The 20,399-nt window shown below is 35.8% G+C and overlaps 2 protein-coding genes across 5 annotated transcripts in view; both read right to left on the reverse strand.

Annotated features, from left to right (window-relative positions):
- The window catches only part of LOC144967016 (uncharacterized), a 101,490-nt gene that overhangs the window by 12,301 nt on the left and 68,790 nt on the right, over positions 1-20,399 (reverse strand). Inside the window, exon 1 of one of the 4 annotated variants that reach the window (XM_078903757.1) lies at positions 12,891-13,145. The exons of 1 other annotated variant lie outside the window; for it this stretch is intronic. The gene's annotated coding sequence lies outside the window, so the exon portion shown is untranslated. Of the gene's footprint in view, positions 1-4,191; positions 4,392-12,839; positions 13,146-20,399 lie in introns of those variants that run through there. 2 more of the 4 variants (XM_078903758.1, XM_078903759.1) reach the window with 2 other exon arrangements.
- LOC144967011 (uncharacterized) overlaps positions 16,611-20,399 on the reverse strand; it is a 36,785-nt gene continuing 32,996 nt past the window's right edge. The window contains exons 14-16 of the mRNA XM_078903754.1: positions 19,717-19,947; positions 18,925-19,181; positions 16,611-18,430 (exon numbers count right to left, since the gene is read on the reverse strand). The gene's annotated coding sequence lies outside the window, so the exon portion shown is untranslated. The remainder of the gene's footprint in view (positions 18,431-18,924; positions 19,182-19,716; positions 19,948-20,399) is intronic.

The following is a 20,399-nucleotide window of genomic DNA, read 5'->3' on the forward strand; positions in this document are numbered from 1 at the left end:
AAATCTATGCTATGTGAACCATGGTCATCTTCAGGTTGCATCTTAGCTGCAGATAGTCTTACTCTTCTCATCGTTGGATAAAAGCGATACTTTAAGCACCCTATTGGCTATTTTCTTGTTGATAAGATCAGTGCAGCCCAGCAAGCACGGATTATTAACGATGGGATAGTTTGGCTGTCTGTGTGGTGGAGCTTATGTTAACCAAGCAAGCGACTGCAACTGCTATTGGATGTCATTGATCCTGAATTTCCTCGCCCCTTGGATTCATCTAAAACCATTCCCTTTATTTTTTATGCCTGTCATTTATTTTAAAATGTTAGAAATGCATTGGGTGACCTAAAATGTTTGCGTTGTGGAGAGGAGAGAATTGACTGGTCATATATTATTGTTGCACTTCACAAGTTGCAGCTTGAAAGTAATTTAAATACTGCCAACAAGCTAAAAGGAAGACATATTGATTATTTGAAAAATAAAATGAAACTTTCTCTTCCTGCCCAACCATTAAGCTCTTCTGTTGTTTCTGCCATTCCTTTTCTTCGGGATGACTTGAAGTTGCCTGAATTTGCTGGAAGTGAAGCGACTTGTAAATTTATTCGTATCTTTGATAAATTGTTTGATTTGTGCAACAGCAGTAGTTTCTGTACTAACGGATTTAAAATCCCTATTACAAAGGAAAATCTTGAGGAAAAATTAGAATTTATTCATTTTGCCAGAAATTATATATCATCATTATGTGACAACTCGTAACAAGCCGATACTACAGTCAAAGAGGAAAACTGGATTTGTTGGATTTTTGGCAACACTGACATCCATAGAATTGCTATCCCGGAGACTTTTTGGCCAATAGCTACAAATATACTCTTACTTACAGACTGATATTGGTCCCAATATGTGAATTCCCTGTGACCGTGACACTGTTATGCTGATGTAAATTAGTGCGCCACCTATGAGGTGCTATGCTACAGCTACATCAGCATAACACCTTATAGGTGGCGCACTAATGTACAATGCAACTCATACATACATACATACATACTACAGACTCTCACAAGATCATTTGGAGACATTGTTTTCAATGATACGAAGAAGAGGTGGTTGGAATAATAACCCGAATGTCCTTCAATTTAAATATGCCCTCAGGTCTCTTTTGATGAAGAATGGTGTGCTGAGCTCGAAAAATGCAAATTGCTTACCTGCCCCCGAAAACAAGCTTTTTCCCAAAAAATCAACTTTTACTGTTGACAATTCGACAACCTCTTTTCAACCTAAATTGGACAGGAAAACTGTGATCTTTACGAAAACCCTTTGCCAACCCTCAGAGTACCATTCAGTTATTTTGTATCATATTATGTCTGGATTTATCGCAAGGGAATTACGAGACAAAATCAAATGTTTGTGTGTTCAGATTTTTATTTTTAGCCTCATTAGACAATCTCGATATTCAAGCAAACACTCATCATCTAGTTTTACCGAAAGAAAAGACAGAGGGGGGGGGGGCGGGGGGATTATTATATCCATCTGAAGATCTTAAAGGATATTACAGCAGCTGACCTTTGTATGAGAGAAATTCAAACTACACACAAGGAGGGACCTTTGAGAGCGGTCAATATCACAACAATAAGTGCAGTGATAATAAAAGTAAGAGAAATATTAGGGTCGTCAATGTTTACAGACTTAGATAAGCATGTCATGTAAAGTCATTTTGAGAGTGAGGGCAATCATGTAACACAGATTATTACAGAAGCTTGTTCCATATTTTGTAGAACAATTTAGTTTTCACACGGCAAACTATTTACAGACAGATTCAACAACACATGCTCAGTTCGTCAAAAGCATACTAAGACAATACTCTTTAAACAGCTGTAAAGATTTGGCCCGGGGACTAAGTTTGGCCAAGTTTTAGTCATTTACTGAGGCAGGACTTCACAAGCTTAGACTGAGAGTAGTAACTAGAATCCGTCATAGCGTCAACAAGATAGCAGCTATTTTTAGATTGAGTGCGTTTCGATTTTGAAAAAAAAAATACGTCGGTTACGAATGACAGAAGCAAAAAGTGTCCTGTTGCCATTGACACTGGCTTTAAAAAACTATAAGATAAGAGCAGATCGTCGAAAGTTTTTGTTCAACTAAAAAAACTGAATCTATCGGCTCGGTGAGTTGGGAGTGAATGAAAGACTCCGAAATCAAAGGGTTTGCGTCAAAGAACAACAACCTCAACAAAACATGATTAGAAAGCATAGTGGAGATAAAAGTTATTCTGTTGACATTGCAATTGACTGAAATAATGTGATTTTAATCATATCAGAACACACTTTCTCTTTTGTGTAATTATCTGTTTGATTTTTTTTTTTGGTTCAATTTCTTTGAGTTTCAATCTCGGTGTTCGAGTTCGAAGTCTCAATGAAACTGCCATTGTTTTAAATATGGAATTAACAGTCGACTATGAACATCATTGCAGTCTATAACAGTCGACAGTCAATAATATCACGTGTTTTGATAATTTCCTCTTTGAAAATCTTTTGCGTTGTAAGTATGAAAGTTGGCTAGTCATTTACTAGCCTAGTAAATTACTAAATCCTAGTCCTCCTTCATGAAAACGGGCCCAGAAAACGACATCACCAACAAATTGTTATCTAAAGGTTAGTCCCATAGTTAGATATCGGTGCTGTTTTGTTACAAGTTGACAGGGTTTGTTTTTCTTTGGTCATTTTTTTAAATCGATTATTTTTCTTCTGCTTTTGTTCTTTTAACCTAATCCAGGATTATGATATCTCCAACCAGTCAACCCCTATCAACATCAAAATTTGAATGTTCTTAGTGAAGTAAACTATGTGTTAGTTGACATAACAATTTAAATGCTGCCTTCAAATTTTGGCCTTGAGAGGGTTAAAATTATTTGTGGTCTTTTTTGGGGGGGTTTTGGGGGGTTTTTTAATTATTTTTTTTTATCATGTTTGGTGAGTGAATTTAAATATGTCATATATTATATATATATATATATATATATATATATATATATATATATATATATATATATATATATATATATATATATGAGTGTTGGTGGGTACTTGTAGGTACGAAAGTGCTCGATAATGGTGGTTAGAGCTAATATATAATGTAAATTTTCACTCACATTTTTTGCCGAGACGACTCGTTTCTGTGTATTTCTCACACTTCTTCAGTATGCCGACTGAAGAAGTGTGAGAAATACACAGAAACGAGTCGTCTCGGCAAAAAATGTGAGTGAAAATTTACATTATATATATATATATATATATATATATATATATACTTTATTGCGATCAGAATCATCTCTATCTGATGTTATTCTAAGTCTTTTGTTTTTAATACGGTTTCATTGTAGCTACTGTCACAGTAAAGGTTGTTCACAATTATCTTATTAAATTTTATTTTATTAAGAACTGAATTCATCTCACTCCAGTTATATTTCGGTAGGCTTAGATAAACTTTACATTCTTATATTAGATCGTCTTTCCTTTTATAGCCTTCCCTCGAATTAATTTCTAATTAGTGAATACTTTTCGTTCTACATTCTGTCACGTAGCCACTTATTATAAAAGCTGATAGGTCTAACATTCGACACTCACTCCTCTTCACAATCTATGCCGGACGGCCAGTCGCTCTATTCCTTCTATATACTAGAAGATTTTTATCTTTTGGGACTTTGTAGATATTATATCTACACCATTAAGACGCCGGAGCTTTTAACTTTGATTGTATAATCTTCAAGGATCAAACCCGAGCCCGCTGTCAAAGGATTACATAATAACCCCTTACCAATTGCCTGGAAGTGGAATTTTACGAGTCCGATCCTGTTATCAGAGGAATAGATCATCCAAGCCCATCAACTGCCTGGAAACGTAAACTTACGAACCTGACATATTATCATAAGTTACGTAAAATATTCATATCTCTATTTGTAACTGCCACGATCACTGTTTATCTCTTTTAATTAAATTTCATCATTATTTTTATTTCATTGTAAACAAATCGTTAATTGTTTTTCATTTATAGTAACTAGTAAATTCTGGGGCCTCATTCTACATATATCTTTATGCATAGTCGAGTAGCTCTTTACTCACTTGAGACCATGACAGCTACCACGACACTAATATCAATACGACCCGTGATCTGAGAAAAGAAAAAAATAATTACAATCCTACTTACCTCAAGGAAAGGACTCAAAGGTCAACATTTGAAAGTAAATGGAAAATATCAAAACAGAACACTCCTTGTCTTCTTAATTTTGTGAGTGTGAGAGAGTTATCACTACAAACATAAACAACAGATAAACAATTTTAAAACATGACTATGACACGGAACTACTCACACACAAGGCTATACTACGTATTTATCCTTTTCTCTTTATAGACAAACACAAGCTTGGCTCTCTCTTTGCATTGATACTATTTCCTGCCCATCAATGTTTTGTTTATTCATCTTAACAACGCCACTATCACATCATCTGATTCATTGTTGGGTCTCATTCATTCTGTTTTTTTTTTTTTTTTGGTAAAGAGGAAATCCGAAACGTCCATTCTATTTGTTTTCGTAATTAAATTGAAGCTTACATTCAATTTCACATTGTTGTTTATTCCTTTGGTTCAACAGAACCGCTCCCTTTTATAATAATAATATAATCAAAGGTCCTACGTCCTACACCAGCTGATTGACTGAAACCAAATAGTAAAAATAAATTTAAAAACCTGACTGGTGCCGAGAGAGTATTGCACCAGCTAATAATAGCACTGTTGTTTGTGGCGCCGTTGAAAATTATGTTATATATAATATATGTCAGTAGGTTAGGTACCTTTAGCGTTCTTTCAATTGCTAGAAATAACAACTATGTCCACTGGGAAAAGAAACTATATTGCACTATGAATATATATATATATATATATATATATATATATATATATATATATATATATATATATATATATATATATATATTAGATATAAAAGATACCTATATATTTAATAAGATAATTGATGCACTTGTGGATAAATAGTAGCAGATTATTGTATTGTTAGTTTGGTCATGCCTATGGGTGTGAGAGAGAGAGAGAGAGAGAGAGAGAGAGAGAGAGAGAGAGAGAGAGAGGGTGAGAGAGAGAGAGAGAGAGTGAGAGAGGTCAGAGAGAGAGAGAGAGAGAGAGAGAGAGAGAGAGAGAGAGAGAGAATGCAAGTTATCAGGCGGCGCCTAACACAAAAATTATTTGAATTTTCATTTTCTTTTTTTTTTTTTGTTCTTCAATTTTCTCTACTGTATTTCCCAGGGAGGGCTTTAGATTCAGTACAGCTGTTCCTGGTAGTTCCAAGAAATCTGTTTACTTTTCTGGTGAGGTGTGGGTCGGGGGTTGGGGGTTGGGGGGGGGGGGTGTTGGGTTGGGGGGGGGGGGGTACTTACTGTTGAGTCCAATGCAGTACAACGACGAACACAAAACCTTTGTCTGTAAAGGGTTTTACGGCGCTTGCACAAACATTAAATTTAGGTCACATCAGTACCAGTTCAGTAAAAAGGAAGAAAAGTAGGCGGCTTTATCTCTTTGAACTCGTATCATAGTCTCACCTGCGCCCAACAACTCGGTTGTGTGTGCCCCCCCCCCCCCCCCCCCCCCCCCATTTCTCCCATCACTAGTTTATAATTCTTTCTCCGTATCTAAAGAGAGCTCTTATTAAGAAGATCAATCGGTGTTTTTTATACGTCTTTGGAATGACCAGCATAGTTTCTTTAGCCAGTAGAGCAAGTGGTATGACACTCGCTTTCGGATCGGAAGGTCCTGGGTTCGAGCCTCTCGCTCGGCGCATAGTTGAGTCCTTGGAAAAGGCTCTTTACTCACATTCTCTCACCGTACTCAGGTGTAAAATGAGTACCTGGCTTCGTATTAAATTTACGTCATCATTTTTTCCGTTTTTTTTAAATTCTCGCACCATATCTGGCCGTAGCCATCTTTATGTTATAGCCCGATACTGAAATCCAAAAGGACTGGCAGTTTGACGTCATTATTTGGGTTTTGCACCGCTTAGTGAGTTGTCGTTAGTAGAGCTCATGGAAACAAGTTATTTCATTGGTTGAACTATTGAATACAACTCACGATTTGTTTTCTTTTGTGGCAAAAGACAGGCATTTTGACGTCATTTTTTTTGTCAGTGTCAGGCCATAACCATACGAAGGCCACGATCTGGCCTCTTGGTTTTAAAAATGAAAATAATATACACCAAAGTCATTACAAAAATTAGATGAGGTTCTCGTAATTTTATTGCGAGGGTGGGCCGGGGGGGGGGGGGGGTGGCAGAGACCAAAAATTGATTTTTCTTCTAGGCTCTGTATAGATAGTTCGAAGATGACGTCACTCAGGTCTTTATTATTGTTCTTTGCCATCCGCGTTTATGAGTAATGCTCACTGAACTGCATTAACCCGATATAAACGTTTAAGCACAGAGTAGGTAGGCTACCACAGAGACTGCACTCCTCGCTCAATCCCCCTTCGCTCAATGTTAAATTCGTGAAATCGACTTCGCCGTGTCTCAAAAGTATGTCACGCCGTATAAATTATAGTCTGTTTCTAATGAAGCGGTTTTTTCCCTTTTTTAGTCATATTATTCTCACAAAAGTGTTAGCACCTGGCAAAATTGCCAAACAATTATTCCCGTTATCAAATTCATTTTAAATTTGTTGAGAGTAAGAAGGAAAATGTGATGAAGCGCTCGTTAAGATTTCATAGATTAAGAAAGAAAAAAAAGTGAAATAGAGGAAATTATTGTGAAAACAGGGACCTGAAAATGAGATTTTAAAATGACCTAAGTTATTTACATAGCATAATAGCAAAGAATAGAATTACTTGGTCTTACCTTAGTATCTACATATGTGCAAACGTTAGAGCTTTCCTTTTCCTACCCCTATTGCAGCCACCAATGTCCATCTCACGGTTGTGACATCTCAGGAAATGATGTAGTCTAATAGTAGTGTAGAGGTTCAATGAAAGGAATTTCGTTGAGCAGTTCTTCTCACTCCTGCAGTGAAGTGGAATGTCCATTGTGGCCTCGACCATTTTTTTTTTACCAGCCTGAACCTTACACCAGTAGCAACACGCAAGGAGTTGATTCCATCGCGAAATACGACTTCGGCGATTTGGAAGCAATGTTGCAGAGTAGGTGATGGTATCGTTAGTCCACCCTCCTTTAGGTCGGGATATTGTTTCATTGATATGAAATAAGACGAGTCTGACAAGGATTTTCCTGGATGAGATTTGTCTTGAACAAACCACAAACTATTCCTAAGAGTTTCTTGGGGACATATCCCGAAATGTAGGCGACAATGTCTTTTTCTGGAACTCCTAGTACAGAATTACTTGCGCAATTTTGTACAAAGGGTCGGATGAGCCTTGGAATATCTTGATGAAGCCGTGTCCTGACTGTGTGGGTGGCTCCCTTTGTTGTGATGGTGTCAAGCTTAAACAGAAATGTGTCCAAGTCTGCTTGACAGTTGCCGCCTTTTCCAGGAAGGAGTATTGCATCCACCATGATCTGGGTCAGTGCTGACCGGAACTCCCGACAATCTGGATTGACACGATGTCCGCCTTTGCCTCGAACTACCGAAAACATGTTCTCTAAGCAGTCCTGATTCAGTCGGTTTGTTAACAGGAATGACATGTTGAAGTTGTTTGAAAGGTCATCCCATAGATCCAGGAGGCAAGCAATTGTCAACTTCCATCTCCCTATGCATGGCAGTCTTCCACTCTTATTGAGAGGTTTAATGTTGTCAAACCACATCAGTTTGTCTCTCAGAAACGACACGTGCTCGGTTGAAGATGAGATTGCATGGGACATGGGAGTTTTGCCGTTGCGAGACGAACTGTTGAAGCAGTCAAAAAGCTTGTTGCATTCTTCTACAAACTGTGCAGTTGCCATCGCTTCTGGTGGGAGATCGCCGTAGTGGACCATGGTGGTTATCCCTGCAGCAACAGAGTGACTGAGGACTTGCACTGCAAGTTTAACGCTTAGATTTGCAAATGGTGGCATAGTAATGTGCCTTTTTGTTAACTTTGGGGCCATTCGTATTGGGAATCTTAAATCTTTCTCGAAGAACATCTGGATATGATTCCATGAAATAATTTTGCCGTCCATTGCAAATCCACTCTTTTTTAGATTATTTCTAATACTTTTCATCAAATGTGGGGGGTCAAACATAACAAATAACTTTTCATCATTGATGAGGAAATATGGCCTGTCCCTATTTACACCGAATTTTGTAACAACCGCTTGATTGTTGGTGCCTTGGTCCCAGATCAACACTTTGGGAATCAAACCTAAATCTCTAATCCTGATGATGATGTCTTTCAAAATTGTTTGAAGGACATGAGTTTTTGGTGGTCCATTAGACAGATAGTATGCGAGTGGTTGCTTCCATGTGAATGCAAGTCCTCTTACCATCACAATCAGAGCTTCGGTGGCGCATTGTTGAGTTCTTCCAATCGAACCAAAATCCTCAAGTCCTTCAAATTCATCATTCAGGGAATCATAGCTCAGGGATTTCCTCAGTGACATCTCATCTATTGCGACAGCGCAAATCTTTTCTAAATCGGACATGCCAGCAACTTTTATTTTAAAGATTTGGAGCATCTGATCGCACATACCTGACCTTAAATTAATGTTCCCCATTGCCCTAGTTAGAGTAGTTGATGAAGGAAGGCAGAGTTTCCTTTTTACCATGGAATATGCCTTTTGGCTTGTGTTGTAGAGTGCCAAAGCAAAAGCCTTTTCACTAGGTGTCCACCTTCTTCCATGCCTGTTTGCCTGCGTTGTTCTTATTTGCGTCATTACTAATTCAAGCACTTCTGGAGGGAGGTGATCTTTTAGCATTGACGAATGCATTTCATATCAATTCGTGGCTCATCGACGGAGTTCCTCTGTCCAGTGTATGCGCAGACTGTGGTGGATGTCACTGTCTTACGCTTTTTCTTAAGCCTGCAACTTTTAGTCCTCTCAGAAGATAACTTTCGTTTCAGTAAGCTGTTCTCTTGCTGAATAACATGACCATCCATTGGCTCACTTATTTCTTTCTCGACATCATTCACTTGAGTATCGATTTCTGCACGAGACGTAGTTGCTGGTGACAGTGTGAACGCAGTGCGATCTTTAGGTGGTGGCCGAGAGGGTGTTTGTTTAGGTGGAGGATTTGGAACACTAAATACCGATGGGACAGCATCTTTTTTCAATTATTTCCTCTTTCCTTTTGTTTCTTTGAAACAGCTTGGTTCAAAATGTATTTCGCAGATGACATTGCCCCTGTGCAGTTGTTCATAAGATTTCTTCTCTAAATCAGCTCTACGTGAATTGATCACCCACCGTCGGGACCTAGGTTAAAGAAAAACATGTCAAATGTCTGAGAAGCAATTAAGTAGGTCCTTAGCCGGAGCTTAGCCCGGTTTCTATAACGTGAAGCTGACTGGTAAATTATGTGTTAACCTCTGGACCGGCTACTAGTCAATTGCAGATTACTTAACTAGCTTGGCCGGTACCCATTATCACTTGAGTCGCGTGAAGCGCATGGATAAAACTGTGTTAATCAAACCCTGTACCTCCAAGCCTGGGATCTACTGCTTTAACCACTCAATCTATGCATCGCAGTGTATAAGAAAGCAATTCTTTCTTTTCAAAATTCTTCCTCGGAGCTTCATAACATCACCATTCAATTCTATTAATTCATAAATATCATCATCATCATCGTCATCATCATCATCATCATCATCGTCATCATCATCATCTCCATCAATATTATCGGGATTATCATTGTCATCATCATCGTTCGTGTCCCCTCCTCTTTGCCTTCGCCATCACAATGACAATAATTTGTCATAGTCATCACCAACAGCAGTATAAATTGATATTGAGACCAATGGCCACAAATTAATTCTAACCGATATAAGGTAGACATCTAAGTAAAATCTCAACGTACCTTTCAGCATCCAGAGGGAACGAAAAGAAAGACAAATTAGGACATCGAACCTTTGAATTTGTACAATTTATAGCACTGCACCACTTTGAATTATATCTTTTAATGTTTTCTTGAAAACTTTGAGCAGTATCTTCAAACTCCATCTTTCATGCGTGTTGTGAAGAGAATACAAAAACGATAACAAAAGCACGCAGCAGAGTAAAGTGGTTAAAACCAATGCATTAATACAATGTACGGAAACAGACTATGACAAATACGACGATACGGCTTGACATGTTTTAACGGATGCGCGACCCAATTACACGGAAATCAAGGAGTGCAGTCTCTGTGGTAACCTACCTGCTCTGCGGTTTAAGGTTACACGTTGTTTTGTGTGTTGGTCCGTGATACTTCCGGATGGCAATGTTATGAGCTTCTTCGCCAAGCGCATCCTATCTATAAATTGTAACAGAATACTCTTGAACAGTCGTAACGTCACTTCCTTCCTAATGACGCATGGTAACTTAGTAACACTGGCTCTTAACTATCGGAACAATTGCGGACGCCCGTATGAAATATTTCTCCGGCGAGCATAAAAGCGTATCTAGAGGAAAAAAAAAAACCCATAAATTTGATCATGTTTTGACTTTTACACATTCTGTTCACAAGGCATATGAAAAGTTCTAGCCAACATGAAGACTAAAAAGTAATGATTTTCTTTGTTTAGAACCAAGATGGCCGCCGTTGCCGGGCGACGTGACATCAGGCTACTAAATCCAATTGGAAAAAAAATTAGTTAGGCACGTGGTATCACTGGAGACTTCAAAAAACATTTAATTTAGTCTTATATCTATTTGTTTTTTGGGTTCTTTTTTTTTTTTTTTGTTTTTTAAAATTTATTTATTTACCTATTTATTTATGTATGCATCAATGTTTAGATTATGACATATATTATTAGGATATGATATCGTCTATTAGCCATGATTGAATCCTTTGAATTCATTTATTTATTTATGTTTGTTTTTCTTCGCCCACTGTTTATTTGTACAAGTGTTTTCGTAGATCAGTGTGTGTATGTGTGTGTTAGTGTGTATGTGTGTCTGTGTGTTTGTGTGTGCGTGTGTATTTGTGTGGGTGGGTGGATATGCGTGTCGGCGAATGGGTGCGGATAGGGGGACATGTGTGCTTGTTAGCCATTATAATCGCGCATGTCTTGAGCTTGACACACATAATATGAGAAATACATTATACTTAAGTATATTATGTACAATTCTTAGTTTTTGCTACTTGTATAATGTTTCATGTGACATTAGATATATGATTGGTTATTAATGAAGATCATAGTCACAACCGTTATCGTTGCCATCATAATTATTGTCTGTTGATGTTGATTTTCACTCTCACTGTTCATTATTATTGTTACTATTTATATTATGATTATGATAATGACAGTAGTAGTGGTGGTGATGAATCCCAAATTATTTCTGCAAACCCTGTTTTGTTTCACTGATTATTGCCATATCGTCTGCAAACATGAGCAATTTAATTGTAATATCCTGTATTTGTAATCCAATTGAATCATCATTTTACTTTCAAGATCATTAACAAAGAGCGAAAACAAAAGTGGCGAAGTGCTTTCACCATGTTATAATCCACTGTTCAACTTTTTTTTTTAAATGGTTGACCTCCCCCCCCCCCCCCCCCCCCCCCCCCATGACCATCTCGACCTTTGAATACATATTTCTAAATAGCTTGACAAATTTTTAGCGAACACCGGATTTGATCAATTTTGTAAATAACGCAGATCTATCATATGCTTTTTCATAGTCGATAAGCGCACAATGTAGCTTCTTCCCTTTGGATAACAATATCTCAATAAGTCAGAGTAAAATAAAAAAGGCAATCTGATGTGCTCCTTCCCTTTCTAAATCCATATTGAACCTCGTTTAACACATCCTCTCCCTCCATCAATACATCAAGACTTTCATTCATTAATCTTGTAAACAGTTTTCATAATATACAACTCATTATTGTTATCCCTCTGTAATTGTTCACATCTCCTTCATCTCCCTTTTTAAAAATCGGCACAATTCTACCCTGACTCCATATCAAGGGGAAATATTCCAATTCTAGTATCTTATTGAAAATGGATAAAATCAGTCATTTGATTTCTGAAGTTGCATTAACTCTCTCCTTACCAGCCATTATTAGAATTTCCCCCGAAAATTCACTCCCACCCAACACAAAAATAGACTTTTCTTACTCAATCAAATAAGTAATAAGTGCAATCTATAAAGAATATTGTTTTGCAAAACGATCTCTACAACACAGTGTTTAGTATTTATAGCTGTAGAGAAATCAGAAAGAGAAAATTGTTGTTTGCATCGTAACGAATATGACGATTTTCCTATGGTTGGTAAGGAGAGGTTAATAATAAATCTATTCAACGTATTATCCACACCAGCAGCTTTGCTCGGTTTCAGAACCTTAATTGGTTTTTGTAGTTCCGCCATCTCGATTGGCTTATCTAAAATGCCAATACAGTATTTATATTATTATTATTATCCCTTTCAACATCATTCTTAATCTCTGCAATCTCAGCTCTACCCATCCAATAATGGGTGACAAGTAATTTCGTCGTTATCACGCTACAGACTCAATGAAGATGCAATCTTCGTTAATATCACTGTTATTAATATCTGGAAAAGAATTAATTTTTATACGCTTGTTTTATAAATAATAATGTGAAATTGAATGTAAGCTTCAATTTAATTACAAAAACAGTTCATTTGATCTGTTTTTGTAATTAAATTGAAGCTTACATTCAACTTCACGTTATTATTTATTTCTTCGAGCTTCGAGCAGCAACATTTACACAACGCTTGTTTTAAGACATTTTAGAACTTTTGACATCAGGTTTACTCACGAAATGGTCTTTGAAATCCAGTAAAGTATAATATAGTGAATACCTGGCCTTACACAAATGTAACACCAAGCAGTAATACTTTAGGTCAATCTCAATTCCATTCTTTAATTCAAGCAAGGCAAGAAGTGAATTATTTTAACCTATTTGTAATTTATCGATGCTACACAGAGTGTACAATCTTTCGAGTTGTGAATATAATTTACAACGGAGTTATGTTATCAAAGAATAGTGTGATAAGCGAATGAGACATGAGATGTTTTAAAAAAAAATCGTTTATCTTATAACGACCTTAAAATTAAAATATGTCATTTTGGTTATCTGTCAAGATAAAATAACGATTTCAAATATTCACCTTATCTGATATACACAAACAAACTTGTCTGTCTAAACAATTCGCCCAAAGAAAATATTTTAATTGAAAATCAATAACTTGATTGACCGTCGTCACTGGAAAACGTCTTATACCTGTGACTTATATTTAAAGAATCAGATTTTGTAGTAGACTTTTTCTGTTCCATGAAAGGTCGTAAGGGTTGTTTTAAATAACGATTCAATTCCATATGTTTTCTAGCGTCGTTTGATCCACAAAGTAAAAAAGAAACGGCGTTCTCGGTCCAATGTGCATGTGCCTGCCCGTTCTCTTATCGAAACAAAATCAATCACGTCATTCTTTTATAATGTGCATAATACCGAATTTATCCTGTATCGCATTTGTTTTTGAATTGGGGCTTTAAGGTATTTCTGACTGCAGCCTTGCCGACATTTTATTTAGGATTCAAGTTTCAGCGACAGTAAAAAAAAAAAAAGGAACATAGGATAGGTAGTCAAAAAAGTTAAAGATTTCCATTGAAAAACACACGAGAAAAAAAAGTAATACCGGGGGAAATGGTTCAAAGGGGGGAAAGATGCAGATTCCGTGAGCACACTATCAGTGTATTTCGTTTGAGATCACCAAGGAGTCTCATCCAGACACAAGCACAGGTCCACACTAAGAGGAATACATTAAGGGTTTTACGGCGCTTGCAACACATTAAGGTTATATCACCGCCAGTAAAAAGGAAGAAAATGGGTTAGTAAAAAGTTATAGAATTACAATTAAAGAACCCAAGAAAAAGTAAGACAAAGGGGAACTGGGAACAAACAGGAATCAGATGTAGATTCCAAGAGCACACTATCAAAGTACTTAGTTTGAGACCACCTATAAGCACAAAATCCAACAAAGAGGGATACACTCAAATGCTTACATTATAAATTCAAAACAACAAATATAATAATACATAACAGAGAGATGATTTACAAGGAAAAAAATATCTCCCAAAAAAATAACTATGCATTTGACTGTTTCCCTCCCAGTTAGGACTCCGGCCAGGGCTAGGACAAAACCAAATAATCTCATTCCAAGACAATGACAGAAAGCAACTCAGAAAACAGATATAGGGGTATAGAAGACAAAGTAAGTCACTTCCCTGCCCACTATGGGATGTTCTTTTTTTATGTGACAGATACTGTCTATAAAGAAGAAAAAAGTAAGCCATGTTTATAAAATGTAAATTTATTATAACAGGTATGAATATGTAAATGTAAAAATGCTTAAATTACATTATAACAAATTGTAAATCCTCACACAAAAATAAATGCATAAATAGATATGTCATGACAAAGTGGTATCTCCCTAAAATACGTCCAGTGTTCTAGGCCAGTAGGAAAGAACATTTGGTTTACTTGAACAGGATTTGTCAGTTTAAAGCCACAAAGTTTACTACTTTAAGCCCCCCCCCCCCCCCCCCCACTTATAGCTCTAGTCTTTGTTGTTTTCTATGAGTTTTGCGGCGCTTGCAACTCTTATAGATCAATTCAGTGCCAGGGAGATGATGGGGAAAAAGTTTTAGATCTGAAATTAAAAGCGCCAAAGAAAAAGTACGGCAAAGGGGACTGTTTCAAACAATCTATAAATGTGCAAATTTGGACATCTTAAAGTCCCATCCAAGCACAACCAAAGAATCCAGCTATGTAGGATACACTCTAATGTTTGCAAAAACAAAACAAAACAAAAAAAACAAACAAAACAAAACCAAAAAAAAGCAACAAAAAAAAAAACCCCAGAATATATTGAAAATTAAAAACTGTAATATTTTTTTTTAAAGAGATTATTTACAAAGGAAAAAAATCATCTCTAAAAAAGAATTTAAAAAAATTAATCGTTTATCCTGCCGTCTCCCTCCCCTGGATCCGTGCCGAAGCCAGGGGGAAAAACCAGAAGAATGATGAGAGCAGTAGTATGGATCGGGAAAACAGATATAGGGGGATAGAAGACATTGCAATTGTGACCTCTCCGCCAATCAAAGGAAGTCGATGACCCAAAGGAAGAAAATGGGATAGTAAAAAGTTCTAGAATTACAATCAAAGCACCCAAGAGAAAGTAAAACAAAGGGGAACTGGGAACAAATAGGGATCAGATGTAGATTCCAAGAGCATACCACCAATGTACTTAGTTTGAGATCACCTATAAGTCTCATCCGGATACAAGAACAAAATCCAACAAAGAGGAATACACTCAAATGCTTGCATTATACATTAAAAATAACAAATATAATAATACATAACAGAGAGATGATTTACACGGAAAAATATATCATTTCCCAAAACAATAACTATGCATTTGACTGTTTCCCTCCCAGACAGGACTCCGACGAGGGCCAGGAAAAAACCAAGTTATCTCATTCCAAGTCAAAGACAGAAAGCATGTTGGAAAAGATATAAGGGGATAGAAGACACAGTATGTACCTCCCTGCCCACTATGGAAGGTCAAGTACCCCACCCAGGCAATTTATCAGTGTACTTAGATTGAGATCACTTAAAAGCATCATCATGACACCAGCACAGGATCCCACTGAGAGAAATACAGTCAAATGCTTAAAAAATATATCCAAAATTGAAAAAAAATAACTAACAATACATAGCAGAGAGATGATTTACAAGGAAAAACAAATCATCTCCCAAAACTAATACTAAATATTTGAATGTTTCCCTTTCAGCTAAGGACTCTGACAAGGACCAGGGCCAGGGCAAAACCAAGCAATCCCATTCCAAGACAAAGACAGAAAGGAACTCGGAAAACAGATGTTAGGGGGATAGAAGTCACAGCAAGTGACCTCCTGCCCATCAATTATATAGTTAAAAATGATTTTAGAAAACGTGTTTAATACTGAATCTGTATTTTACTATTTGTTTTAAATTAAGGTTCTAACGGCCACACACGCACACAAACACACACACACACACATATATATATATATATATATATATATATATATATATATATATATATATATATATATATGTGTGTGTGTGTGTGTGGTCGTTAGAACCTTAATTTATATATAGATCGTATGCGCTTGGCTAAGAAGTTCACAACATTGCCATCCGGAAATATAACAGGCCAACACACAAAACACAAAATCATGACCGTTTATAGTCTGGTTAATACAGTTTAGTGAGAACTACTCATAAACACGGATGGCAAAAACAATAACAAACCAATAACAAAGACCTGAGTGACGTCCACTTCGAACTATCTATATATAATTTATTATAATTTTAAAATTTATATATATATATATATATATATATATATATATATTTATATATATATATATATATATATATATATATATATATATATATATATATATATATATATATATATATATATATATATATATATATATACACATTGTATCATGTCTGGCAAAAAAAACGGCCTTGAACTTTGACAACATAGTACCTGACTAAATTATATCTCTAACAAAAATTATTTTACAATAAACAAAAACAACAACTAAGTATCCCGGCAAAACACAACTTTCCTGAAAAATGTTCATCCCAGTTCGTATACTGATTCAAAGCTGTTTGTATTGTTTAGGGTTTTACGGCCCTTGCAACACATTTAGGTCATATCAGCGCCAGTAAAAAGGGAGAATATGGGATAGTAAAAAGTTAGGGTGTGAAGCCCTAATTTTGAGAAAATCCCTTCCAAAGTTGACAAGAGTTGATTTCAAGTATCATAATTACCTTCATAAAAAATAATTAAAATAAAATATCTAGTAGGAGTAGATTTCAATTTTAAAATTTCATCAATATGTAGAAAAATGTTTGATTTAATGATTTTTTATGAGAACATTCGTTTTTTAATAATTTTACGGTGCTTGCAACACATTTAGGTCATATCAGCGCCAGTAATAAGGAAGAAAATTGGATAGTGAAAAGATTCTAGAATTACAATTAAAAGGACTTGAGGAAAAAGTAAGAAAAAGGGGAATTGGTTCAAATAGGGAATAGATGTAGATTCCAAGAGCACAACATCAATGTACTTAGTTTGAGATTACTTAAAAGTCTCACCCAGACACCAGCACAAGTTCCCACTAAGAGGAATACACTCAAATGCTTACATTATACATTCAAAATAACAAATATAACAATACATAACAAAGAGATGGCTTACAAGGGAAAAAAATATCATCTCCCAAAACAATAACTATGCATTCTCTCCCAGCCAAGGTCTACGGCCAGGGCCGAGACAAAACCAAGCAATCTCATACCAAGACAAAGACAGAAAGCAAATTGGAAAACAGCTATAAGGGGATATAAGACACGGTCAGTACCTCCTTGCCCACTATGGAAGGTCAGGAACCCCACCCAGAAGATTTGTATATCTTTTGCTCATATTTATAGAATGAGCAATAAACATTATTTTAAGCTATTATGATGACATTTTATTTATTTTAAAAAATTCATGAGAGAGAAACACTGACTGATGCATGGACTTGAAAATGAGAAAAAGAGTTGACTTGATGTAAGACTAAATAAGAAAAAAAAACACTTGATTGATGCACGGCGTATAGAAATGAAAGGAAGACTTGACTTGATGTTTAGACTTTATCTCATTACTTCAACTCTCCTGATTATAGAATATAGATAGAATGCGCTTGGCCAAGGAGTTCACAACATTGCCATCCGGAAGTATAACGGACCAACACACAAACTCTCTGTAACCATGAACTTTTATAGTCTTGTTAATACAGTTTAGTGAGAACAACTCACAAACGCGGATGGCAAAAACAATAACAAAAGGCCTGAGTGACGTCATCTGCATACTATCTATAAGACTCATTGTTGAAGATTTACAAAACCTGTTATTTAATATCAAGCTAAAAGAGAGAAATGATGAGGTCCTGTTTAGGACGAAATTGCTTCAAAATAAATTAGAATACTTTTTTGATCATAAATAAAAGACCTACAAGTACAAGTGACAACACACAAGAAAGAAGTTCCATGAACATTTGAAAAACTAGACACAAAAAGATGAATTTTTACATTTTTTTTTGGTCATGTCTCACAAAATATCTCAATGAAAGTCTGAAACACAAACTGTCAAAATCATGTTGCTTGTCTATGTACATTTTATTTAACTTGTAATAACGTCTCAAAACGGTATTATGTCGGAATGAACCATATGCTTAAAAGCCGAATTTAATGTTAAACTGGTCAAAAATATAAATTGTTGGCATTAGAACTCTAAAATATGGTATCCATTCTCTACAATAAAACTTACAATTCAACATAAGTCTGATATTTCTGGCTATAAATGCAATTTCCAACATCTTAACCATCCTGACTTATTGTTGTTGTTGTTGTTTGTTGCTTTAGGTCTCTTCCAACACAATTGAGGTTATATGAGAGACCGCTGAAACAAAAAAACAAGCAATCTAACAAAAATAGTACAAATGTAAATCAAAATCATAACCTAAAGATATCATAAGCTAAATTATAAATAACCAAGAACAAACAGGCAGAAGATTCACAAAAAAAAAATATCCCCTGTCAAAAATACAATCACAAACCAAAGAAGCAGGATAGGCTAGTAAAGAGAAGAAGAAACGACATCACTATCGGATCGTACACCCATGTGAACATCATAGGTATATGATTCAAGGGTGATGCTCCCATCCAACCACCCGCCATCCCGACTTAATACCGTTTTGAGGCGAAGGGTCATATATTTAAAATAGAGAGTTTATTACAGCCTTCTTAACCATTAGAAAAAATATATGAAAAATAGCATAAAATGCAAATAAAACATTAAACTGTAACTGATGCATGAGATAAAAAATCTATCAAAACATTTTGTCTTCCTTTGGTATGTTGTCCATCAATTGTCACAACTTGTACCTCAAGGCAATTATTTACAGTCACTATAGTTTCTCAACAATTATCAGGATATGTTCACTTGTTCTTAGGGGCTTGTTTTTGTTTGTTTTTAAGGGTTTTACGGCGCTTGCAACACATTTAGGTTATATCAGCGCCAGTAAAAAGGAAGAAAATGGGATAGTAAAAAGTTCTAGAATTACAATTAAAGCACCCAAGAAAAAGTAAGACAAAGGGGAACTGAGAACAAATAGGGATCAGATGAAGATTCCAAGAGCATACCACCAATGTACTTAGTTTGACATCACCTACAAGTCTCATCCAGACACAAGGACAAAATCCAACAAAGAGGAACACACTCAAATGCTTACATTATACATTCAAAATAAAAATAATAATACATAACAGAGAGATGATTTACAAGGAAAAAAATATCATCTCCCAAAACAATAACTATGCATTTGACTGTTTCCCTCCCAGCTAGGACTCCGGCCAGAGCCAGGACAAAACCAAGTAATCTCATTCCAAGACAAAGACAGAAAGCATGTTGGAAAACAGATATAAGGGGATAGAAGACACAGTATGTACCTCCCTGCCCGCTATGGGAGGTCAGGATCCCCACCCAGTCTTAGGGGCTTCTAACATTGCTCGGTCTAAGGGTAATTTCACCATTCACCCAACAAGATGGCTCCGTCTTTTCAAAAACAATTAGATAAAGATAACGATATACATAAAATTTTGAGGTATTAAAGACTTTTCTTTTTCCGTAAAAGGAAAAGGAAGATGATAAATATATACTAACGTTAACAGTACATATTATATTATCTGAAAGAAACAACATAGCAAGAACACACTTTAGCTATTCTTAAGGGGCGGTTTGGGTCTTTTCTAAAAAAAATTTAATTACCTATATTGGGCGGTTTTAATCATTCTGTATCATCAATATAGGTTAAAAAACAACATTTATGGTGAAAAATTTTAATTATCTGTGTTGATACCTCTTTTGCGACCTAATTTGGGGGTCTGACATAAAAAAATATAACAATCTCGTGGCAAACGTTCCACAAAAACTAATGAAGGAATAACCTCCATATTCTTCCCTCTTGTCAACATTGTACCATAGTGTGTCACAACAGAGAGATTTTACGGCTTTAGCTTATGGAATTTTTATTAGATCATTACAAAATTGAGAATCAAAATGTTATGACAAAATTGATGTAAAAAATTCAGATTAATAAATTTAATAAAATTAATCAAAAAAGATTTCTTTTGACTAATAATTAGGAACTGTAAATTTTCGAGACG

The sequence above is a fragment of the Berghia stephanieae genome, chromosome 3 (assembly GCF_034508935.2).
Source record: "Berghia stephanieae isolate SIO BIC M18660-M18661 chromosome 3, UCSD_Bste_1.3, whole genome shotgun sequence".
NCBI lineage: Eukaryota > Metazoa > Mollusca > Gastropoda > Nudibranchia > Aeolidiidae > Berghia > Berghia stephanieae.